Source organism: Symphalangus syndactylus, chromosome 9 (assembly GCF_028878055.3).
Source record: "Symphalangus syndactylus isolate Jambi chromosome 9, NHGRI_mSymSyn1-v2.1_pri, whole genome shotgun sequence".
Lineage (NCBI taxonomy): Eukaryota > Metazoa > Chordata > Mammalia > Primates > Hylobatidae > Symphalangus > Symphalangus syndactylus.
Window position 1 is genome coordinate 97,825,774 of NC_072431.2, and position 26,368 is coordinate 97,852,141.

The 26,368-nt window shown below is 43.5% G+C and overlaps 1 protein-coding gene across 1 annotated transcript in view; it reads left to right on the forward strand.

Moving 5' to 3' along the window:
• Positions 1-24,872, forward strand: part of LOC129490057 (probable C-mannosyltransferase DPY19L2) — a 230,886-nt gene extending 206,014 nt beyond the window's left edge. Inside the window, exons 15-18 of the mRNA XM_063609696.1 lie at positions 476-559; positions 2,177-2,278; positions 17,644-17,766; positions 24,741-24,872. The gene's annotated coding sequence lies outside the window, so the exon portion shown is untranslated. The remainder of the gene's footprint in view (positions 1-475; positions 560-2,176; positions 2,279-17,643; positions 17,767-24,740) is intronic.
• The last annotated feature ends 1,496 nt before the right edge of the window (positions 24,873-26,368 follow it).

The window sequence follows — 26,368 nt, forward strand, 5'->3', positions numbered from 1 at the left end:
TTCAACAAGTACTCTGTAAAACAGAAATAGTTGAAAGCACTGCTTTCTTTTGCCTTCTTAGTTCCTGTGCTGTTTAATGAGCTCAGTATGTCGGTTACATTGCCTTCTTTGAAAGCCATAACAACAGAGCCCGGCATTGCAAAGGAATGCTTTGTTATTCTCACCATATTCATCGAGTGCCCACTACGTGCCAGGCTCCTCACAGCTTGTTACAAAGCCAGATGGTTACCCCAGCGCATTCAGGAAGGTGATGGAGATATATTCAGGGCCCAGTGGGGAAAAAAAAGGCACTGGTCTAGCTGAGATGGCCCAGGAAGCTCCGCGCTGCTTTTACCCACACACAGCATCTTCTCTACCTTTTATTGCACTTGGATTCTAAGCTCCTGCCCTCCCAAAGAGTAACAACTTAAAAGCAGAAGAAAATCACTGTAGTAAATCACCCTAATAAATCAACTCATTTCCTGTGTTCTCACAGTTCTTGTGGAAGAAATGGAGAAAAAATACAGGAAGAAGAGAGAAGAAATGAAGACGGAAGCGAGTTCGACTCCTATTCTCCCAGGTGCCTCGTCCCTTTGTCTAGTTTTGTATTCTGCATTTTCCTCTTTTCCACCTTCCCCTAGCGTTCACAATGATTGGTTTGTTTGTTTTTAATTTGTATTTATTTATTTATTTATTTATTGAGAATGTTTCGCTCTTGCTGCCCAGGCTGGGGTGCAATACTGCAATCTTGGCTCACTGCAACCTCCACCTCCCTGTTCAAGTGATTCTCCTGTCTCAGCCTCCCAAATAGCTGGGATTTACAGGCATGCGCCACCATGCCCAGTTAATTTTTTGTATCTAGTAGAGATGGGGTTTCACCATGTTGGTCAGGCTGGTCTCGACCTCCTGACCTTAGGTGATCCACCTGACTCGGCCTCCCAAAGTGCTGGGATTACAGGTGTGAGCCACCCCACCCGGCCAACCACCACATCGGCCTTTTTTTTTTTTTTTTTTTTTTTTGTGAATAGAGATGGAGTCTCAGGCTGGACTCAAACTCCTGGGCTCCAGTGATTCACCTGCCATGGCCCCCCAGAGTGCTGAGATTACAGGTGTGAGTGAGATAGTCTCACTCTGTCCCCCAGGCTAGAGTGCAGTGGTGCCATCTAAGCTCACTGCAACCTCTGCCTCTCTGGTTCAAGCAATTTTCCTGCTTCAGCCTCCTGAGTAGCTGGGATTACAGGTGGGCGCAACCACGCCTGGCTAATTTTTATATTTTTAGTAGAGATGGGGTTTCACCATGTTGGCCAGGCTGGTTTCAAACTCCTGACCTCAGGTAGATCCACCCACCTCGGCCTCCCAAAGTGCTGGAATTACAGATGTGAGCCCCTGCACCCAGCCTCACAATGCTTGTTTTATTAGTTGTCCAACATCACACTGAGTATCACACTTAGTATTATGCTTCAGTGTGTAACTCAGTTCTCTGTTGGTGGTTCCCAATTTTCACTATTATGTAAAATGCTGTGACAGAGAACTTCATGCTTTTAACTTTTCTTTTTCATTTTGGTTTATTTCTTTAATATAAGAATGGAATGCTGGTCAGGCTTAGGATGGGAGTCAATCCATTTTAAATGAATTATGATCTCCTTATTAAGCTACAGGGGCATAAAAACATTCACTCCTGCTGTATTGACCATGCTTCTCAAAAGCACACCTCATTTAAAGCAATGAAACAAGTGTTAGCTTAATATTCAGATACACTCAAAAAAGAACTCGGTTGAAGCAGGAGAGCCAGCTACAGTTCTGGAAACCCTGAGTCACAGAGCCCTCAGTGAGGGAGCCTGGACCGCCACGTGCTGGGGGAGCGCCCCCTTGCTGCCGTACTCCTCATTTTATCAGGACGGGACTTCATTTGAGCAAAGAGTTTCCCATCTAAAGAAATATTTGGAAACCAGGAGTCCATTTCCTTTATTTTATTCAGGACATAGGCTCAGCAAGGTCTCTTTTTAAATGCAGCCAAGATCCACACCAATCCAGGACTGCATTCTGCCTTCAGGTTTTGGGGTGCTCTGGACACAGAATTCCTCTCCTAGTAAATGAGGGGAACGGAAGGAGTGAGGGCCTGGGAGGCCAAGGGAGGAGGTTCACTTGGGAAGAGTCAGGCCTGTTTCTCCTCATTTCTTCTCTCCCTCGTTCCTAGCTTCTTCCACACGTCTGTGAGGACAGATCTTTCTAAAACAGCACATCTCAAGGCCGGGCACGGTGACTCATCCCTGTAATCCCAGCACTTTGGGAGGCCAAGGTGAGCGGATCACCTGAGGTCAGGAGTTCGAGACCAGCCTGACAAACATGGTGAAATCCCGTCTCTACTAAAAATACAAAAAAAAAAAAAAAAAAAAAAATCGGCCCGGCGTGGTGTCGCGTGCCTGTAATCCCAGCTACTTGGGAGGCTGAGGCACAAGAATCACTTGAGCCCGGGAAGTGGAGGGTGCAGTGAGCAGAGATCGCCCCACTGCACTCCAGCCTGGGGACAGAGCAAGGCTCTGTCTCAAGAATAAATAAATAAATAAACAAAACAGCACATCTCCTATGTCGCTCTCCTGGTGACAGCCCCTCACTCCCTCCACTGCTCACCAGGCACCTTCAGCGTCCTGGCCACACGGCTTCTCCTCACTTCCACCAGCCCCTCAGACCTCCCCCTGCAGGAAGCCTCCTGGCACAGGGACTTTACCCTTTGTTCCTTCCTCTCTGTTGTCCCTCTACCTGGAGCTCCCATCCTGGTCTCACTCGACTTTGCCCTTCACGAGAATCTTTCACGAGAATCCCAAGGGCATCCCTCCCACGCCCATGGCCGTGGTGCTCCTAAGGCTTCTGGAAGGTAGGGCCCTGTCTGCTTTCGTCGGTTTCTCCAGCAGCCTGGGGCCGGGAGAAGGGCAGCACTACGAGAAAGAAGGGGAATGGGAAAGAGCCATTTGCTTCCTTAAAGATGGCGGGAAGCTGTTTGAATTACATCGGTTAGCCATCACCAGAGGGGGCAGATCTGTGAGTTTTTCCCCAAAGAGAGCTTTCTTTTTTCTTTTTTTTTCTTTTTCAACTTTTATTTTCAGTTCAGGGGGTACATGTGCAGCTTTGTAACATGGGTAAAGTGCGTGTCACTGGGGTTTGATGTACAAATGGTTTCGTTACCGGGGTAGTGAGCATACTACCTGATATGAAGTTTGTTGATGCTCACTCTCCTCCCAGCCTCCACCCTCAAGTAGGCCCGGTGTCTGTTATTCCCCTCTGTGTCCATGTGGACTTCATTTATAAAGTGAGATAAATAAGAACGTGTGGTGGCCAGGGTGGTGGCTCACGCCTGTAGTCCCAGCACTTTGGGAGGCTGAGGCAGGCGGATCATGAGGTCAGGAGTTTGAGACCAGCCAGACTAACATGGTGAAACCCCGTCTCTACTAAAACAAAAATTAGCTGGGTGTGGTGGCACATGCCTGTAATCCCAGTTACTCAGGAGGCTGAGGCAGGAGAATTGCTTGAACCTGGGAGGCGGAGGTTGCAGTGAGCCCAGATCTTATCACTACACTCCAGCCTGGGTGACAGAGTGAGACTCTGTCTCAAAAAAAAAAAAAAAAAAAAAAAATGTGGTATTTGGTTTTCTGTTCCTGTGTTAATTTGCTTAGGATAATGGCCTCCAGCTCTGTCCATGTTGCTGCAAAGGACATGATTTCATTCTTTTTTATGGCTATGTTGTATTCCATGGTATATATGAACCACATTTTCTTTATCCAGTCTACCACTGATGGGCATCTAGGTTGATTCCATGTCTTTGCTATTGTGAACAGTGCTGCAATGAACATATATGTGTATGTGTGTTTTTGGTAGAATGATTTATATTCCTTTGGGTATATACCCAGAATTGAATGGTAGTTTTTTTAAAGTTCTTTTAGAAGTCTCCAAACTGCTTTCCACAGTGGCCAAACTAGTTTATATTCCTACAACAGTGTATAAGCATTCCCTTTTCTCTACAACCTCACTAACATCAGTTATTTCCTGACTTTTTAGGATTAGCCATCCTGACTGGTGTGAGATGTTATCTCATTGTTTTTTTAATTTGCATTTCTCTAATGATTAGTGATATAGAGCATTTTTTCGTATACTTGTTGGCCACATGTGTGTCTTCTTTTGAGAAGTGTCTGTTCATGTCTTTTGCCGATTTTTTTTTTCTTGAGATAGAGTCTTGTTCTGTCACCCAGGCTGGAGTGCAGTAGCACGATCTCAGCTCACTGCAACCTCTGCCTCTTGAGCTCAAGTGATTCTTCCTGTCTCAGCCTCCCAAGTAGCTGAGATTACAGGCGCCCGCCACCAGGCCTGGCTAATTTTTGTATTTTTAGTAGAGACAGCGTTTCGTCATTTTGGCCAGCCTGGTCTCAAACTTCTGACCTCAAGTGATCCACCCACCCAAAGTGCTAGGATCCAAACATATCTTTCTTTTCTTTTGTTTTTTTGGACAGAGTCTCACTGTGTAGCCCAGGTTGGAGTGCAATGGTGCGATCTCGGCTCACTGCAACCTCTGCCTCCTGGGTTCAAATGATTCTCCTGACTCAGCCTCCCGAGTAGCTGGGACTACAGGCATGTGCGACCACGCCTGGCTAATTTTTTGTATTTTTAGTAGAGACGGGGTTTTACCGTGTTAGCCAGGATGGTCTCGATCTCCTGACCTTGTGATCTGCCCACCTTGGCCTCCCAAAGTGTTGGGATTACAGGCGTGAGCCACTGCGCCTGGCCCCAAATATATCTCTTATATCACAATGATAATAATAGTAATAGCTTACACATACCTAGCACTTCACAGAGAGTGTCTACATGCCTGTGTATCTGACAACTGCTAAAAAAGAAGGAATTAACATTTGTTGAGCAGAAATGATTGAATACATGCAGCGAAGCCAGCCCCTCATTTTCCTCAAACAGCACTTTTAATTTATATAGTGATAGGAAGTTTTTAGGGAGATGAAGCGAAAACTCAATTAAAAGTCAGGAGTCCTGGGTTTGACCTTATTTCCTTATTTATAAAACTGGGACGTGACCTATTCTTGCCTTTTCCACAATGAGATAATGCTATTCTGGCCAGCACAGATGATATGATTGTGTAGAAACTCTCCCCCCATTATAAAATTATAAATTATTGAATTATAAAGCAACAACAAAGACAGAATGGCTTTAATGCAGAGATAGTCAAATTGACCAAAGGAATAGGAGGAAATATCTTGAAAAGGACCCAGGCTGCTTGTGGTGGCTCACGCCTGTAATCTCAGCACTTTGGGAGGCCAAGGCAGGAGGATCACTTGAGCCCAGGAGGAGGAGACCAGCCTGGGCAGTGTGGCAAAACCTTGTCTCTACAAAAACTCAGAAAACTTAGCTGGGCATGGTGGGACATGCCTGTAGTCCCAGCTAATCAGGAGGCTGAGGTGGGAGGATCACTTGAGCCCAGGAGGTTGAGGCTACAGTGAGCCATGCTACTCCAGCCTTAATGTCAGAGTGAGACCTTGTCTCAGAGAAGAAAAAGACTCACATGTATATCTGTTCATCCAAAGATATTGTAAAGAAAGCAAAAGGCCAACCTGCAAACTGGAAGAAGATATCTGCATCCACATAACTGACAATGGACTAGTGCTATGGTTTGAAAGTCCTCTGCAAAACACTTGGGGAAATTATTTATTTTTGTTTTATTATTATTATTATTAGAATCAGAATCGTGCTGTGTTGCCCAGGCTGGAGTGCAGTGGTACAATCAAAGCTCACTAAAACCTTGAACTTCTGGGTTCACGTGATCCTCCTGGCTCAGCCTCCTGAGTAGCTGGGACCAAAGCCATGTGCCACCATGCCTGACTAATTTTTTATTTTTTGTAGAGATGGAGTCTCACTATGTTGCCCAGGCTAGTCTTGAACTCCTGGCCTCAAGCAGTCCTCCTGCCTTGTTCTCCCAAAATGCTGGGACTGCAGGCATGAGCCACCACACCTGGCCTTCACGTTGAAATTTAATTGCATTGTGTAGTAGTAAGAGGTGGAACCTGTAAGAGGCAATTAGTTAATGAGTGATCTGTCCTCATAAATATATTAATGACATTACTGGGGGAATGGGTTAGTTATCATGGGAGTGGGTTTGTGATAAAAGGGTGAAGTTCAGCTCCCATCTGTTCTTGTTCTTGTGCCTTCCACCATGGGATGAGACAGCATGAAGGCCCTCATGTGCCAGATCCTGTGCCATGCTTTTGGACTTCACAGCCTCCAGAACTATAAGCCCAAAAAACTTCTAGTGTTTATACATTAGTCAATCTGTGGTATTGTTATAGCATCAGAAAACAAACTAAGACAACTAGTATTGAGAATATACAAAGATTTCCTACAAATAAGAAAAAGAGTACTCTGTAATACAATGAATAAAAACTTGAGCAAACATTTCACAGATGAGATATGAACAATCAATAAATATTTGAAAAGGTGCTCAAATTTCTTAGAAATTAGGAAATACAAAATAAGTCCATAACACTTTTATACTCATTTGTGTTGTGGAAAGTCAGGGACCCCAAACTGAGGGACTGGCTGAAGCCATGGCAGAAGAACATAAATTGTGAAGATTTCATGAACATTTATTAGTTCCCCAAATTAATACTTTTATAATTTCTTATGCCTGTCTTTACTGCAGTCTCTGAACATAAATTGTGAAGATTTAATGGACATTTATCACTTCCCCAACCAATACTCTTGTGATTTCCTATGCCTGTCTTTAATCTCTTAATCCCATCATCTTTGTAAGCTGAGGATGTATGTCGCCTCAGGACCCTGTGATGATTGCATTAACTGCATAAATTGTTTGTAGAGCATGTGTGTTTGAACAATATGAAATCTGGGCACCTTAAGAACAAGATAACAGCGATTTTCGGGGAACAAGGGAGATAACCTTAAAGTCTGGCTGCCTGTGGGCTGGGCAGGACAGAGCCATATTTCTCTTATTACCAAAAACGGGTAAGAGAAATATCGCTGAATTCTTTCCCCAGTAAGGAATATTAATAATTAACAGCCCTGGGAAAAGAATGCATTCCCAGGGCGGGTCCTCTAAAATGGCCACCCTGGGAGTGTCTGCCTTATGCAGATGTAGATAGGGATGAAATGCGCCCTAGTCTCCTGCATTGCCCCCAGGCTTGCTAGAATTAGGAAATTCCAGCCTGGCAAATTCTAGTCAGACGGGTTCTCTGTTCTTGAACCTTGACAATGCGTGCACAGCAGGACATGGAAGTTCACTAGTGATTCTAGTTTCGCCCTGACCTTTTGACTTGTGATCTTTTGTCGCCCTTGAAGCATGTGATCTCTGTGACCCACACCCTATTCGTGCACTCCCTCCCCTTTGAAAATTGCTAATAAAAGCTTGCTGGTTTTACGGCTCAGGAGGCATCACCGAACCTGCCGACATGTGATGTCTCCCCCAGACACCCGGCTTTAAAATTTCTCTCTTTTGTGCTCTTTCCCTTTATTTCTCAGACTGGCCGGCACTTAGGGAAAATAGAAAAGAACCCACATGAAATATTGGGGGCTGAATTTCCCCCGATACTTGAACAGCAAAAATTTAAGTCTATCATGTGTTGGTGAGGTAAAAGAGCATATCTTGCGAGTGGGAATGTCATTGGTACTACCACTTGGGAAACCATTTGGAATTATCTTGTATGATACATTGAAAATGGCCACATTTTCTGATACTGTTGCCATTGAGAGGTTGAGTCCCTTCTCCTTAAATCTGGGCTGGTCTTGGTGACTTCTTGGCCACTAGAATGCAGCAGAAGTAGCCAGGTGCCGTGGCTCATGCTTGTAATCCCAGCACTTTGGGAGGCTGAGGGGGGCGGATCACGAGGTCAGGAGTTCGAGACCAGCCTGGCCAACATGGTGAAACCCCGTCTCTACTAAACATACAAAAATTGGCCGGGTGTTGTGGCACGTGCCTGTAGTCCCAGATACTTGGGAGGCTGAGGCAGGAGAATCGCTTGAACCCGGGAGGCGGAGGCTGCAGTGAGCTGAGATCACACCACTGCACTCCAGACCGGGTGACACAGCAAAACTCCATCTCAAAAAAAAAAAAAAAAAAAAAAAAAAAAATGCAGCAGAAGTAACACTCTGGGACATCAAATGCTAGGGCAGAAGAAGCCTGCAGTTTCTGTCTGTTTAGGTCTTTTGGGACACTTGTTCTTGGAGCTTAGCCACCATGCTGTCAAGAAGCCCACACAGTCGCAGAGAGAGGCTCCCTTGCCAGCCAGCACCAACTTACAGTCATGTGAGGATCCTAGAAGTTGGATCCTCCAATTGACAGTTCATCCTGGGAGCAGATGAAACATACCTGCTAATCTCTGCCCAAATACCAGATCCTTGAGCAAAATAAATGACTTTCATTGTTTTTTAAGCTATGTGATTTTTAAAAAATAACTTTATGTTATAACTTACATACCATAGAATTCAACCATATAAGTCTACAGTTGGGTGATTTTTACTACGTTTTAAAAGTTATGCAACCATTACCACAGTTTTAAAACTTTTTTTTTTTTTTCATTTTAGAGATAGGGTCTCTCTGCCACTCAGCCTGGAGTGCAAGTGGCATGATCTTAGCTCCCTGCAGCCTTGACCTCCTAGGCTCAAGTCATCCTCCTACCTCAGCCTCCTGAGCAGCTGGGTCTACAGGCACTTGCCACCATGCCCTGCTTTTTTTTGGGTAGAGACAAGGTCTTGCTTTGTTACCCAGACTGGTCTCAAACTCCGTGCTCATGTGATCTTCTCACCTTGGCCTCCCAAAGTGCTAGGATTATAGGTGTGAGCCCACTACCACCCTATTATGATTCACTGTGAGGCCCCAAGTTTTGGGAAGGGTTGCTATACAGTAATAGATAACAGAAACCTAACAAACTGAAGATACACATACACTATGGCTTAGCAATTCCATTCCTAGGTGTGCACCCTAGAGAAACTCATATACACCTATCAGGAGACGTACACAAGACTGATCTTAGCAACCTGCTTGTAAAGTAGTCAAGCAGTTTGCTGCTTATCCATGAAACCTTATCCATCATGGTTTTAATTCCCTGCAGTCAACTGCAGTCTGAAAATATTAAATGGAAAATTCCAGAAATAACTCATAAGGGTGTTTTTTTTTTAAATATATCTTTCTTTTTTATTTATTTATTTTACTTTAAGTTCCAGGATACATATGCAGAACGTGTAGGTTTGTTAGACAGGTATACAGGTACCATGGTGGTTTGCTACACTTATCAACCCGTCATCTAGGTTTTAAGTCCAGCAAGCATGCATTAACTGTTTGTCCTGATGTTTTCCCTCCCTTCGCCTCCCACCCTCCGACAGGCCCCAGTGTGTGTTGTTCCCCTCCCTGTGTCCATGTGTTCTCATTATTCAGCTCCTACTGAGTGAGAACATGCAGTTTGGTTTTCTGTTTCTGTGTTAATTTGCTGAGGATGAGGGCTTCCAGCTTCATCCATGTCCCCGCAAAGGACATGATCTCATTCCTTTCTATGGCTGTGTAGTATTCCATGGTGTATATGTACCACATTTTCTTTATCCAGTTTATCATTGAGCATTTTTGTTGGTTCCATGTCTTTGCTACTGTAAACAATGCTGCACTAAACATATGTGTGCATGTGTCTTTATAGTAGAGTGATTTATATTCCTTTGGTTATATATCCAGTAATGAGATTGCTGGGTCAAATAGTATTTCGGATTCCAGATCCTTGAGAAATTGCCACACTGTCTTCCACAATGTTTGAACTAATTTACATTTCCCCCAACAGTGTAAAAGTGTTCCTATTTCTCCACAGCCTCACCAGCATCTGTTGTTTCTTGGCTTTTTAATAATCGCCATTCTGACTGGTGTGAGATGGTATCTTATTATGGTTTTGATTTGCATTTCTGTAATGATCAGTGATGTTGAGCTTTTTTTCATATGTTTGTTGGCCGCATAGATGTCTTCTTTAGAGGAGTGGCTGTTCATATTCTTTGCCCTTTTTGATGGGGTTGTTTTTTTCTTGTACATTTGTTTAAATTCCTTGTAGATTCTGGATATTAGACCTTTGTCGGACGGGTAGATTGCAAAAATTTTCTCCCATACTGTAGGTTGCCTGTTCACTCTGATGATAGTTTCTTTTGCTCTGCAGAAGCTCTTTAGTTTAATTAGATCCCATTTGTCGATTTTGGCTTTTGTTGAAATTGCTTTTGGCATTTTCGTCATGAAATCTTTGTTCATACCTATGTCCTGAATGGTATTGCCTAGGTTTTCTTCTAAGGTTTTTATGATTTTCAGTTTTACATTTAAGTCTTTAATCTATCTTGAGTTATTTTTTGTATAAGGTTGTAAGGAAGGGGTCTAGTTTCAGTTTCCTGCAATGGCTAACCAGTTTTCCCAGCACCACTTATTAAATAGGGAATCCTTTCCCCATTGCTTGTTTTTGTCAGGCTTGTCAAAGAGCAGATGGCTGTAGATGTGTGGTGTTATTTCTGAGGTCTCTGTTTTGTTCCTTTGGACTATATGTCTGTTTTGGTACCAATACCATGCTTTTTTGGTTACTGTAGTCTGGTAGTATAGTTTGAAGTCAGGTAGCATGATGCCTCCAGCTTTGTTCTTTTTGCTTATGATTGTATTGGATATGTGGGCTCTTTTTTGGTTCCATATGAAATTTAAAGTAGTTTTTTCTAATTCTTTGAAGAATGTCAATGGTAGTTTAATGGGAATAGCATTGAATCTATAAGTTACTTTGGTCAGTATGGTCATTTTCACAATATTGATTTTTCCTATCCATGAAGATGGAATTTTTTTTATTTGTTTGTGTCTTCTCTTATTTCCTTGAGCAGTGATTTGTAGTTCTCCTTGAAGAAGTCCTTCACGTCCCTTGTTACCTGCATTCCTAGGTATTTTATTCTCTTTGTAGCAATTTGTGAATGGGAGTTCATTATGATTTGGCTCTCTACTTGTCTATTGTTGGTGTAAAGGAATGCTTGTGATTTCTGCACATTGATTTTGTATCCTGAGACTTTGCTGAAGTTGCTTACCAGTTTAAGGAGTTTTTGGGCTCAGATGATGGGGTTTTCTGAATATAGAATCATTTTGGCTGCAAACAGAGACAATTTGACTTCCTCTCTTCCCATTTGAACACCCCTTATTTCTTTCTCTTGCCTGATTGCCCTGGCCAAAACTTCCAATACTATGTTGCATAGGAGTGGTGAGAGAGGGCATCCTTGTCTTGTGCTGGTTTTCAAAGAGAATGCTTCTAGCTTTTGCCCATTCAGTATGATATTGGCTATAGGAATATCATAAATAGCTCTTATTTTTTTGAGACATGTTCCATCAATACCTAGTTTATTGAGAGCTTTTAACATGAAGGGATGTTGAATTTTATCAAAGGCCTTTTCTGCATCTATTGAGATGATCATGTAGTTTTGGTCATTGGTTCTGTTTATGTGATGGATTAGGTTTATTGATTCAGATATGCTGAACCAGCCTTGCATCACAGGGATGAAGTGGACTTGATCATAGTGGATAAACTTTTTGATGTGCTGCTGGATTCAGTTTGCCAGTATTTTATTGAGGATTTTCACATCGATGTTCATCAGGGATATTGGCCTGAAGTTTTTGTTCTTGTTGTGTCTCTGTCAGGTTTTGGTATCAGGATGATGCTGGTCTCATAAAATGAGTTAGGGAGGAGTCCCTTCTCTTCAATTGTTTGGAATGCTTCAGAAGGAATGTACCAGCTCTTTTTTGTACCTCTGGTAGAATTCACCTGTGAATCCATCTGGTCCTGGGCTTTTTTTGGTTGGTAGGCTATTAATTACGGCCTCAGTTTAAGAACTTGTTATTGGTCAATTCAGGGATTCAGCTTCTTCCTGGTTTAGTCTTGGGAGGGTGTATGTGTCCAGGAACTTATCCATTTCTTCCAGATTTTCTAGTTTATTTGTGTAAAGGTGTTTATAGTATTCTCTGATGGTAGTTTGTATCTCTGTGGGGTCAGTGGTGATATCCCTTTATTATTTTTTACTGTATCTATTTGATTCTTCTCTCCCTTCGTCTTTATTAGTCTAGCTAGTGGTCTATCTATTTTGTTAGTTTTTAAAAAAAAAAAAATCAGCTCCTGGATTCATTGATTTTTTTTGAAGGGTTTTTCATGTCTCCATCTACTTCAGTTCTGCTCTGATCTTAGTTACTTCTTGTCTTCTGCCAGCTTTTGGATTTGTTTGCTCTTGCTTCTCCAGTTCTTTTAATTATGATGTTAGGGTGTCAATTTGAGAGCTTTCTAGCTTTCTGATGTGGGCATTTAGTGCTATAAATTTCTCTCTTAATACTGCTTTAGCTGTGTCCCAGAGATTCTGGTACATTGTCTCTTTGTTCTCATTGGTTTCAAAGAACTTCTTGATTTCTGCCTTAATTTCATTATTTACCCAGGAGTCATTCAGGAGCAGGCTGTTCAGTTTCCATGTAGTTGTGTGGTTTTGAATGAGTTTATTAATCCCTGAGTTCTAATTTAATTGCACTGTGGTCTGAGAGACTTTTATGATTTCAGTTCTTTTGTATTTGCTGAGGACAACTTATAAGTTTTAAATTGATTGGCGTTCTGAGTAGTGTGATGAAATCTCAGGTTGTCCTTCTCTGTCCCACTCAGGACATTCCATCTCTTGTCCAGTGTATCCTTGAGGTCTACACTGTTGCCCTTGTTGGTAGTCATCCATTTGGTTTCCTCCTGACACCCAACCATCAACATCATTATGGCTCAATGATCCAGGATCACCTGAAGCAGATGGTCCTCCTTTTGACATATCATCAGAAGGTCAATAGTAGCCTGACACTAGTCACAATGCCTGTGTCATTCACCTAATCATGTAGGCATTTTATCATCTCACATCATCACAGGAAGGGTGAATGCAGTACAAATAAGATATTTTGAGGGAGAGATCATATTTGCATCACTTTTATTATAGTATATTGTTATAATTGTTCTATTTTTTTTTTCTTTTTTTTTTTTTTGAGAGAGTCTCACTCTGTCGCCCAGGCTGGAGTGCAGCGGCGCGATCTCGGCTCACTGCAAGCTCTGCCTCCTGGGTTCACGTCATTCTCCTGCTTCAACCTCCTGACTAGCTGGGACTACAGGTGCCCACCACCACACCCGGCTAATTTTTTTGTGTTTTTAGTAGAGACAGAGTTTCACTGTGTTAGCCAGGATGTTCTCGATCTCCTGACCTCATGGATCCACCTGCCTCGGCCTCCCAAAGTGCTGGGATTACAGGCGTGAGCCACTGCGTCTGGCCTCTGTTTTTATTGTTGTTGTTAATTTCTTACTGTGCTTAATTTATAAACTTTGTCATAGGTACGTATTGGAAAAAAGTGTAGTAATATATAGAGTTCAGTACTATCTGTGGTTTCATGTGTGTAGTAGGGGTCTTAGAACGTAACCTCCAAAGGTATGGTGGGACTACTGTATTTTTTGTTTCTTTTTCTTTCTTTCTTTTTTTTTTTTCAATTCCAGGCACATGATGCTTGAGGGGGGCCTACTATAATAGCAAACATGGACTGGGGAGGGGAAGACCAAAAAAATTGTTCATGAACTCATGAACAATTGAGTGTGGAAATGAACTGCAGTATTTTCATACAATAGAATACTTCCTGGCAGTGAAAATGATCTACAGATAGACAAAGTGACATGACGCTCTGAAACTTAATATGCAAGAAAAAGCAAGTCACAGGGTAATATGTATGTATGATTCAACTTGTATAAAGTTCAAAAATCTGACACACTAAACAATCTGTTGTTGAGAAGGGAAATATATCGTAATTTTTTTTTCCTTCGAGACAGAGTCTCTGTTGCCCAGTCTGGAGTGCAGTGGCACAATCACAGCTCACTGCAGCCTTGATTCCCCTGGCTCAGGTGATCTCCCACCTAGCTGGGACCACAGACATGTGCCACCATGCCTGGCTAATTTTTTTTTTTTGTATTTTTCATAGAGATAGGGTTGTGACATGTTGCATAGGTTGGTCTCAAACTCCTGGGCTCAAGTGATCCAGCTGCCTCGGCCTCCCAAAGTGCTGGCATTACAGTCGTAAGCCACAATGCCTGGACAAATTTTTAAGCAAAATGAGGGATGAGAGACACCCTCTTAGAGCTGGGTGGTGGATTGTTCATTTTATTGTTTTTTATATCATATACATTAGATAAAAATTCTTTTGGGTCTCTTCAGTTATTAATATAAAGAATCAAAAATAGGCCAGTGTGGTATCTCACACTCAAAACCCCAGCACTTTGGGAGGCTGAGGTGGGAGGATCGCTTGAGTCCAGGAGTTGAAGACCATCTGAGGCAACATACCAAGGTCATTTCTCTACAAAAAAATTTAAAAGGGCCGGGTGTGGTGGCTCACACCTGTAATCCCATCACTTTGGGAGGCCGAGGTGGGCGGATCACGAGGTCAGGAGATTGAGACCATCCTGGCTAACAGTGAAATCCCATCTCTACTAAAAATACAAAAAATCAGCTGGGTGTGGTGGCACACGCCTGTAGTCTCAGCTACTCAAGAGGCTGAAGCAGGAGAACCACTTGAACCTGGAAGGTGGAGGTTGCAGTGAGCCAAGATTGCACCACTGCACTCCAGCCTGGGCAACAGAGTGAGACCCTGTCTCAAAAATAAAAAATAAAAAACATTAGCTAGGCCTGGTGGCGTGCGCCTGTAGTGCCGGCTACTTAGGAAGGTGAAGTGGGAGGATCACTTGAGCCCAGGAGTTTAAGGCTGCAGTAAGCTATGATTGCACTGCTGAACTCCAGCCTGGGCAACAGAGTGAGACACTGTCTCTAAGAGAAAAAAAATTAAATAAAAAAAGAATTAAAAATAATAGTAATAGCAGGCCGGGGGAGTAGCTCATGCCTGTAATCCTAGTACTTTGGGAGGCTGAGGTGGGTGGATCACCTGACATCAGGAGTTCGAGACCAGCCTGGCCAACATGGTGAAACCCCTGTCTCTACTAAAAATACGAGAATTAACTATGTGTGGTTTTGTGCACCTGTAATCTCAGCTACTCAGGAGGCTGAGCCAGGAGAATTGCTTGAACCTGGGAGGCGGAGGTTGCAGTGAGCTGAGACCGCACCACCTGCACTCCAGCCTGGGTGACAGAGCGAGACTCTGTCTTAACAACAACAAAAAAATAGTAATAGCGCATATGTATTCAGGGTTAACCATATATTAGACATAATGCCAGTTTGACTATGTATAAGTTCACACTTCCTTTTCGTGTCCAATTATTTCATTCCTTTCTGATGCCCTGTCTTCTAACCACAGGAACTCAACGCCATTCTTTTCATTCTCCTTTGTTCTGCTTCTTCTCCCAGTAAGAAAACATCTCCCTTCTTCTCCATTTACAAATCAGAATTGTCTATCAGTCTATTCATCCAGTGTCCACTAAGTGCTTACTCTGCACCAGGCACTATTCGGCTCTGAAGATAAATAAAACAGGAAAAAAGCCCTGTTCACATGCCATAGATGATGAACAATAGACGAATATGAAGATACATAAGTGCAGCCTCAACACATGCATCATCATCTCATTTAAACTTACCGTACTGAAGGAGAATGTGTGGTTCAGAGATGTCAAGTAACAAGCAAGTGTGGGTGCTGGTTTTCCAACCCAGGCCTATTGACCTCCTATTTATGGCATCCCAACTTTATTATAAAGCCCTGAACAAATGCAAAGAGTGATGCTAATTGTTGCCAAAATTGAGTGAAATGAAATGCAGGCAATTTTATGTGGAATTTTTACTTGTCAGAAACACCAGCCTCTTGGGTTTGCAGTTTTCTTCAAAGATGTGTCTGAAAAGTGGAAGCTATATTCCTTCCACTGATCATACTTCCCTGAGAAGTAAATTACATTTTGAAATGATTGGGTATTTTTTTTTAATGATTAGAAACATTAAAATACATCTTACATGTACAGCTTGATTTTAACTATGTGTATACTTATGTAACCACCTAAATCAGGTGAAATGATTTTAATTAACATCTGCTTAGCCTTGAAATCTGTTGCAGCTTCAAAGTGGATAAAACATCTTTTGATCCCCAAGAAAAACTGATGTTTATTTTCAAAACATTTTGGTTTGTGATATTGATACAAAGGTAGTTGCACTTGGCCGGGCGTGGTGGCTCACGCTTGTAATCCCAGCACTTTGGGAGGCCGAGGCAGGCGGATCACGAGGTCAGGAGATCGAGACCACAGTGAAACCCCGTCTCTACTAAAAATGCAAAAAAATTAGCCGGGCGTGGTGGCGGGCGCCTGTAGTCCCAGCTACTCGGAGAGGCTGAGGCAGAAGAATAGCGTGAACCCGGGAGGCGGAGCTTGCAGTGAGCCGAGATTGTGCCACTGCACTCCAGCCTGGGCGACAGAGTGAGACTCTGTCTCAAAATAAATAAATAAATAAATAAAGGTAGTTGCACTTTCCCAACCCTTCCAGCTTCCTTGGTGGAAGGTACTTCCCACGCTTGCCCCTGGAAAGGCAGCCACATCATCACACACACGTCCTCAGCACAGACCGCTCCTCACAGGCTCTTCTCTTTTTTCCTGTGTCTGCCAAGAGGGGTTTTCCCCCTCCTCACACTCTTTCCCTTAGTCCCTGTAGCCTCACCAAGAGAAACAGACTCCCAGGGGCAGAGCAGGAGGAGCTGGTTTCTGTATTTCTCAGATTCCTTCTGGCTTTAGCAACCCCGCAGGCTGTATTCTTCTTCAGTTCTCCTCTCTCATCACTCTTTTCCCCTTCCTAGAGTTTCACTCCCCCTGACCTGCCCCCCCCCCGCGCCCCCGCATCTCAGGCCATGCCACACCCGGCCCCATCCCCAAGGCCGGAGGACAGAAAATCTGCTCTCATCATCTTCACTGCCTCATCCTCACTTCAGCAGCTCAAATGATACTTCCTCGAGGAAGCTTTCTCTCACTGTCCCAGTAAAAAGATTGCCATGATGGCACTTTACTGTACTTCTCAACACACTCATCTTTCTTTCTTTTTTTTTTTTTTTTGAGATAGGGTCTTGCTTTGTCACCCAGGCTGCAGTGCAGTGGCACCATCATAGCTCACTGCAGCCTTGATCTCCTGGGCTCAAGCAATCTTCCCACCTCAGAGTAGCTGGGACTACAGGTGCTTGCCACCATGTCCAGCTAGTTTATTTTTAGTAGAGAAGGGGTCTCGCTATATCACCCAAGCTGGTCTCAAACTCCTGGGCTCAAGCAATCCTCCTGCCTCAGCATCCCTAACTGCTGGGATTATAGGTGTGAGCCACTGCACCCAGCCCCATCACTTTCTTTATATCACGTATCTGTACAGATCTAATCTGTTATATTCTGGACCCAGACAGCCCTCACCCATAGCAAGTTGTTTTGTGTTAAGACAAGACTGAGTGAAGCTTAACTTATTCTGCTGGGGCTGTGGCGAATGGGAGTTACGGTTTCAGCTGCCAGGTTGTCACTTAACACGTTTCCATCTGTTGCACAGTTCTCTAGTACCTTTATACCACAGTCATGTGCCACATAGCGAACCTTTGGTTAGTGACAGACAGCATAACGATGGTGGTCCCCTAAGATTACAATACTTGTTTGTTTTTTTTTTGAGATGGAGTTTCGCTCGTGTTGCCCAGGCTGGAGTGCAATGGCGTGATCTTGGCTCACCGCAACCTTCCTCTCCCGGGTTCAAGCAATTCTTCTGCCTCAGCCTCCCAAGTAGCTAGGATTACAGGTATGCCCCACCACCCAGCTAATTTTGTACAATACTGTCTTTTTACTGTACCTTTTCTATGTTTAGATACACAAATCCTTACCATTGTGTGAACACTGCCTGCAGGATTCAGAACCATGCTGTATAGGTTTGTAGCCTAGGAGCAATAGGCCATACCATATGACCTAACTGTGTAGTAGGCTCTGCCATCTAGGTTGTTTTAAGTACACTCGATGATGTTCACACAACAGTGAAATTATCCAGTGACGTATTTTGCAGAATGTTGTTAGTGACGTGTGACTGTATTTTGGTATCTACTCTGGCTTTCTGGTGAGCTGCCTGTTATGAGCTGAGACATAGCTCCCATAAACAACACTGTCCATATGGGAAATCCATTTTGAGTTCCCTATGAATTACATTAGAAGCTTTGGAAACACAATAGCCTGTCCTTCAAGGGAGGGTGGTCACAGGGTTAACTTGACAATTTAAAAGGAAACAAGCCGGGCATGGTAGCTCATGCCTGTAATCCTGGCACTTTGGGAGGCTGAGGCAGGAGGATTGCTTGAGCCCAGGAGTTCAAGACCAGCCTGGGCAACATAGTGACACTGTGTCTCTATTTAAAGATCAAAAATTAAAAAAGAAAAAAAAAAAGCAAAAAAGGAAACCGGAGGAGTGGTGACTAGTTAATCCTTCATTTCCAACAAGGTCCCAGAAAAAAATTTTAAGGATTAAGCCTAGATGCTCAAAGGAATGGAATTAACCACACTCAAAAATGATTTTCACTTTGAGTCTTAAAGTGAGGGATCTGTCACTAATGAAAAAACACACTTTAAAGGTCATAAAATATATAAGATTTAAAAATTCTAGTCCTGCTGACCTTGTGGTTTTAATGACCGTAAAATGGGTGACACAAAAAATATTCATCTTCATCTGTTAAAACTTGACCTGGGAATTTGCATTTGGAAAGTATTTAGCAAGAGTAAGTGGTTTATCAAGGCCACAGAAGCTTTGGTTTCTAGATGGATGATCCTGTACAAAGAACCAGTTCAGGATGTGAGAGCCAAGGACGGGGTAATTTTGCTTCAGTCTCTGTGGTTTCTAGGAAGTGCTGCTCAGTGATGGTTTTCTAGGGCAGAGCCTGAGGAGGCAGGTGGACAGGCTACTTTAGAAATTCTCCATTGCCCCACTTTTAACCTTGGCATTCCCGAGAGCACGAATGTGGTTAAATTTTATCAGAAAAAATAATTCTATGAATTGAATATAATTGAAAGTCTAGATGTTAACGTCAGATGGGCTTTTTGAATGTATAAATGACTCCTTTTGTGCTTGTAAATGACATGAAGAAACAGCGGGTTTTCTCCAAGTTTAAACACGTCACCACAGCGGTGGTGCCACGTCTCCTGGGTCTCCACTTAGTCAGAGAGAGTAATGGAAACAGATGCTCAAGTGCCCTCTGTGCTCTTGGCTTCCTGGCAGGGACACCGTCACTTGATAGGTTCTTTTCATCAACAGCTTCCACGGACCTAATGCCTGGGGAAATCGGGAAAACAGTGTTCTTGCAGTAACTGGTTTTTGACTGAGGGCCTTGCCATAGACTTTTGTTCTTGGCTTTATTGTGTTTGGGGCAAATGTGACTTAAAGTCAGTGGAAAACTGTGAAGGCCAGTGAGGAAAGGAAAGGGGCGGTGGTTGAATTCAGAGGTCAGCTGAGGAACATCACTAACTTTACAGGAAAGGGCAAAGCGGAAGCAGTGGTGCCCACGACCGAAAGAACTTTCCACAGGCAACACCCAGCCAACCTGCCACCTGCCTGTGGGAAACCTTTGAAGACTTTCCCCTGTCCGCGGGCTGACAGGGCTCTCCTCCAGATATGGCCTTATTTCCTGACCTCATCTCTAGCCTGTCCTCCTTGCCATTTCGGTTTCGGCCACTCCAAAAAACATCCCCTCAAGCCGCGCTGCTTCCAGTCTTTGCTTGTGCTGCTCTGCCAGGCCACAGAGCCCCTTACGTCTCATGGTCTCTCCCCTCACTCCCACCTCACCTGGAAAACTCCCTCAGGTCTCAACTTAGACTCAGGGGAAGAGACATTTATTGGTCCCTGTGAAAAAGCAGTTACCCCCTGTGGTGTGTTGGCGCCACTCCCGCTCCCCCACCACCTAGCACTCTCTCCCTTCTACAGTGACCGCCCACCCACACCTGCTGAACAGCAAGGTCCACGGGGTCAGGAACTGCACATGTGTCAGGGACTATGTGTGGCACTGTATGGCAAGTCTCCAAGACTGGGAAGCACCGCTTTACATAGTCCTCAGTAAGTACTGACTCCAGGTATTTTATTATTTTATTTTTTTGAGACAGAGTCTCATTCTGTTGCCCAAGCTGAAGGGCAGCGGTGCAGTCATGGCTCATGGCAGCCTTGACCTCCTGGCTTCAGTGATCCTCTCACCTGAGCCCACCCCCTCATCCCCCGTAGCTGGGACTAGAGGAAGATGCAACCATGCCCAGTTAATTTCTTTTTTTTTTTGAGATGGAGTTTTGCTCGTTGCCCAGGCTGGAGCGTAATGGCTCAATCTTGGCTCACTGCAACCTCTGCCTCCCGGGTTCAAGCGATTCTCCTGCCTCAGCCTCCCAAGTAGTTGGGATTATAGGCATGCACCACCACGCCCAGCTAATTTTGTATTTTTAGTGGAGACAGGGTTCCTCCATGTTGGTCAGGCTGGTCTTGAACTCCCGACCCCAGGTGATCTGCCCACCTTGGCCTCCCAAAGTGCTGGGATTACAGGCATGAGCCACTGCACCTGGCCTTCAGCTAATTTTTTAATTTTTTTTAGATACGAGGTATCCCTGTGTGGCCCAGGCTGGTCTTGAACTCCTGGGCCCAAGCAGTCTTCCTGCCTCAGCCTCCCAAAATGTTCAGGATTACAGGCGTGAGCCACTGGCCCCTGAGAATCCAGGTATTAGAAAGGACTCAGAGTAGCCTGGGGAAGACTTTCAGGAGGAAGAGAGGTTGGGGCTGGGTCTTTGATTACTGTGTACTACCGGTTCTCTCAATAGTGCTCCTCCAACAACTAGAGGGATGGGAAGGCAACAACAGCAGCCAAGGTTTCAGTTGGTGAGGGGGCTTGTGGAGGCCAGGGCATCCGTGGAGAAGCTACAAAATTAAGCCAATTCTTAAGTCAGGCACTCAGGGTCTGCCGCACAGGAACTGGTGCCTTTTCATGGGTAACGAAGTTGTTTAATGGCTAGCAAGTAGTTTTTAACTCTTCATTATGGAAATTCTCCAACATACACAAACGGAATAGTCTAAGACCTTATGTACCTATCACTTGCCCTCAGCAATGATCAGCATTTCATTAAGTGGCTTTCATCATTTTTCCGGGCCTAGCCTACATGTTTGTGCTCTAGGACTGCAGCCCAGTCCAATGAAATGTTTAAAAACATTTGAGTCCTCATTATGTTATGTTGGGATGTCAGTGGTTCCAAAGGCAGGTGTTCATGGGATCAAGAACACAGAACACAACCATTCTGATCTTCATGATCATACAAAGTGTCTATGCGTGCCACATGAGGATCTTTTGATGGTGAAGTTGGACAGGTCAGTCCCTGTGTACATTACCTCAGGCAGAGAGAAGCCCTTCATGAAGGATGGAAAGAACTTTCCTTGGAAAGAACAGGCTCCCTAATCACACTCCTTCCAGATGTTACCAGATTCAATAACTGCAACTCCTATCCTATCAGAATGAAGGGTAGGCAGCTCTTCCTTGGTGGGTGATAGGGACCCATCACATCCCCACAGAAGAGCTCAGTCTGACGGGGACATCTGGAAAGGGAGGGAGATGCCTTCCTTTCCCTGAGTAGAGGAAGCTCCACTGTCCTCAAGTTATCCCATCAGCTCCAGGGCTCTCACGGTCCGCATCAAAGAACACTGGTAACTCCAGCTTAACCCTGCATCAGCACTCAAGGAAGCACACATTCCCAGGGGGCAAGGAAGTTTGTCACTTCTTCTGTGAAGCACATCCCAAAGCCCGTTTTGTAGAACAGTTGTAAGGGAACCCAGTACATGAATGTATACGTGAAAATGTGCCAGGAGTCTTCAGTGGAAATATCAAGGGCTATTTTGACACTTACCGGTCCGGGTGCAAAATAGGTTGCTTGGGACAATGTCCTAATGAGACATCTTGTGACCAAGCTCTGCTTGATACTTTTTGCAGCTCCCTGCACTTAACATTCCACAGAAGCTAAGGGGCTCTTCCTGCAGAGGTCACTGCCTTGAAAGCTGAGGCAGCACTGTCAAGGCGATGTCAAAATGAGAGTAAATGAGTCATGAGTCTTTAGTTCATTCTGTGTGGTTTCTTAATAATAAATGAGGCTGCCGTTTAACTGTGAAGGAGGCCAGAAACCACATGGACAACACACAGGGTACTTCTAGAAGGACAGGTCAAGTCCAACTGTAGGTAGGGTGAACAGGATCATTTTATTCTCATTTATGCTTAAAATAATCAACTGAAGTTTTACAATTCAGTATGATTAGATGTGATTTATAATTTTAACAATTAAAAACAGAAATAACTAGTACAAACTTTAAAACTACCACAGCAAAGAGAAACTACCTTTCTGATCAAAACATGTGCCACAGTTAAACTTCCTTAGAAAACTTGTTTTCTCAGCTAAATTTTCTTAGAAAGCGTTTGTGAAAAGCTTTAATCATAAATATTTAAACTATTTTTGTAACCACTAAATGCCTTCACCAACTCATTAATCCAATGTTTCCTAAATTCAGGAACCAGTGACCAAGTGGCCTGAAACATGTAAGCCTTGATCTTATTCTTCCAGCTACAAAATACTAGTATTTTAAGAAAACAACAAAATATTTTCTAAGCACAGAAGCTTTCTGAAAACTTCAATTACCTTTTCTGGCTCAGTACCTGACTGAAATGTTCAAATGTTCATATTGCACACACGAAAAAATTTGAGCAGCATACTACGTGGGTGTGAGAAGCTGATGAGAAATAAGATTGGAAAAACCCCCTACGCTGTGTTCCATTTACATGATTTAAATATATAGTTATCTTTCATATAAGTAAAAAGGTAAACTTTAGAAGAGCACAGAAATACAAATGTATTTAGAGTTTTACAAAATATATTCAACCCCTCAGACATGCACAATTTTTTAACTTTGGAGTTACCATACAAGGGAACTAGTTTCCCCTCCTTCATAATGAAAGCAGGAAGTCATGTGTACAAAGTCATTCGTATGAAAAGAATAAACATCCGCATTCCTTTTCTTTGTCCTTGACAAATATTTATGGAATGCCGGAAATTATGGAAAAACAATTCCAATGTTACGAAGTCCAAAGAACTGGAATGAGAAAACTCCTCGCGGCACATTAGGCTGCATGGAATGACAATCATCCTCGGGGAATTAGGGCAGCATCTTCTACCACTTTTAAAGGCTACCACGAGACGGGGTGGAAATGCCACAAATGGCACCTCATCTCTGATCAAAGATTCAGAGCATGCAAGTGTTGATGCCATGAAGAGTCCCAACCTTCTCCCTACTAAAATGCCAGGCAACGCTTAGCAGCTGCTGTCCTAACAGGCTACCTTCTGCAACTGCTGATGCAGGTAAGTTCATGTGGTTAAAGGTCAGAACGCTGGCCCCTGACAGAGCTGAAGTGCCCCACACTCATCACTGGCTCTGGAGGGAAAAGACCACCAGCTGTAACTTCTACAAAACTTTTATTCACAAAATATAAAACAGTAACAAAACCTACCTGTCAGGGCGATAATGCTGTAGCGTGACTTTAAAACTCGTAACTAGCAGAGTAAAATTCTAACCCCTTTCTAAAAGAATTATTATAACCCTTAGCACATGAAATACTGCTCTCAAAGTACTTTCATTCAGATTTTAAGCACCTTGTTCCTCAGCCATGCAACAATTTCTCACTTCTCTCTCTTCCTAATTTGCTTTCTCCTTGGCTTTCCAAAGGAAATTATTCTAAAAAACATCAGATGCTTAGTATAGAATTTGGAAAGGAAGATAAGGTTGAGCAAGTTACATCATATGCTCTGGTTTGCTGCCAAAGTATATTGCTGCTGTGTCTCTTAACAGGAAAGTGGATGAGAATTGTTTTAGGGCTGTGCTTGGTGGGGGTAGTGTATCACTAATGGATATGGGGAGAGACTGTTCATGCTGGTTATGTGAGCCAAATGCATATGCACAATCATTCTAAGCCTTCTTTGGACATGCAACTACTGTTCCACAACTGGTAGCTTTAACTCTCTCTTCCTTACCTACACCATTGTCATTACAGTGTCTAGTAGGAATTGAAGTATACCAGGGACATTTTCGAAACACTCTTTTAAGTCACCTGGATAGTGGTGAAGCCACCACCAAGCCATTGATGTAGTGTGTGTGCCTGGCACATCTGAAAAAGGCTGGCTGACCCTGGGTCCCTCACACCTAGGTACAAATAATTCTTAGACACAAAAGCCTTAGCAAGCATTGGGGCAAGTGTGGCCACCAACACACATACACCTTTACCAGGGCTATGTCAGAAGATGACCTAGTGCTGGCTCCTGTGGCTTACAGAGCCAGGGTTTGGAGAGAGGCTGCTGCTTCTATGCTGGCCACTTGGAGCCTAGAATCCAAGCCTGAAGTATGTCGGGAGGTGGGGAGTCATAGGACCAGGGGTGAGGCCTCCTGCCTTTGATTGTGCGAGCTGCCTTGGGGCCCCTGCCAACAATACAACGGCCAGTGTTCCTTGAAAAACTCCACCTCCCAGAACCTGAAGGAAATATAGCTATGGTCTTTTGACCATTTCTATGATGAAAGTTGTATCTTCTGAGATACTTGTTTTATGTTGAAAGTAAAGTGACCACTAAAAGTCAAACTCTTAGCTAGAAATGTTAATAGAAAGTCCGATCAAAGTGTATATTCAATGGGGAACAAGTGATATTAAAGCAAAGTTAAACTTCATGTAACTATTTTTATTTCAGTGGATTCCAAAGCATGAGTGGGGCTGCTTTTGAATAGTGGGAGACGGGAGTTTACCCCGATCACAGAAACCATACCAACTGAAAGACAAATCAGCATCTTGCTGGATGACCCCTCACAGGGCTACTGGATCCTTGAAGTGTGACCTTCAGCAGCTGAGAGGTAACAATTGTACATAAATCACACTGTCATGCTCCAACGAATGATGTGGCCCTTATGTTAGAATGAATTCTTTATAGTCTCAGCGCAAAAAAGATTCAAGTACTGTTTAAGGTTTTGTTTGGTACTACTTTCTTCTCTTCAAACAGTATTTCCTGAGGTTAACTTTCTTGGAAGAAGTGGAATTAATGGAGTTCTCACATTCAGCCCTTCAGTTTATCATCGCTGAATTCTTGAGTTATGCTCAAATGAGTAATAACAATTTGTGCTTAGAAAACACAAAGTGGAAAATTTAGAGACATTTAGATGATGTTTCTGTGTTCACTTCAGATGCCTTGGGAGCATTTACTTCTTAAACATTTAGTGAGGAATAAACCAAATATAATAAGGGCCCTCCTTTATTTCCCCAGCAATCCGGGATAGATCATACAATGTATTTCCCAAGTATCCTTTGTTACTAAAAGGCAGTCTGTTCCCCGTAAGTACTGTCTAAGAACAGCCATCCCAGGTCTCCTTAAAAAGCAAATGAGAGCTGAGCATGGCAAACACACGAGGTCTAGCTGTGTACAAATCATCAGTAGATGGCACGCACATGCATGTATGTGCCTAACATGAAACCAGATGTCCTTTCTCAGATGACAGATGTCAAGGCTACAGTTTTCTTCTCTTGCCTCTTACTTTGCTGAATATAAACTAAGATGAGATTTCTATTTAATACTTAAAATCACCTTGCTTTTCTTTTAAGCTACTTCTAGAAGTGGGTAGGGATTGATTATAGGAGGACTTTCAGTTAGGGAAGTAGAAGACTAAGTGCTTTGAAAAGCTTTATGAAGAATAAGACTACGAGAAAAGCTGTAGGTCTGCAAACACCCAATAGAAAACTGTTTAAAAAAGAAACAGGCCAGGCGCAGTGGCTCATGCCTGTAATCCCAGCACTTTGGGAGGCTGAGGCGGGCAGATCACTTGAGGCCAGGAGATCAAGACCAGCCTGGCCAACATGGCAAAACCCCGTCTCTACTAAAAATACAAAAATTAGCTGGGCATGGTGTCGCATGTCCATAATCCCAGCTACTTGGGAGGCTGAGGCACAAGAATTGCTTGAACCCGGGAGATATGGAGGTTGCAGTGAGCCGAGATGGCACCACTGCACTCCAGCCTGGGCGATAGAGTGAGACCCTGTCCCCCGCCCTCCCCCCCAAAAAAGAGAAACAGATAGATGGCACAAACTCTGGATTAAAAAAAAAGTGCTTGTAAAAGACTGCAACATGACTGTGGTTGAAAAATAAACACACAGGACTTTGAAAGTATTGCCCTACAGACACATTCATGTTAAACTGCTTCAGTGTCATCGAACCATCATTCTGCTGTTTCTCTGCACACCCACCTGCACAGTTATAAAGAGGAGGAAAGCACAGTGATACTCCTTGATGTCTGAAAGCAAGTTTTTAAGGATGTGGAAAGAACACACTAA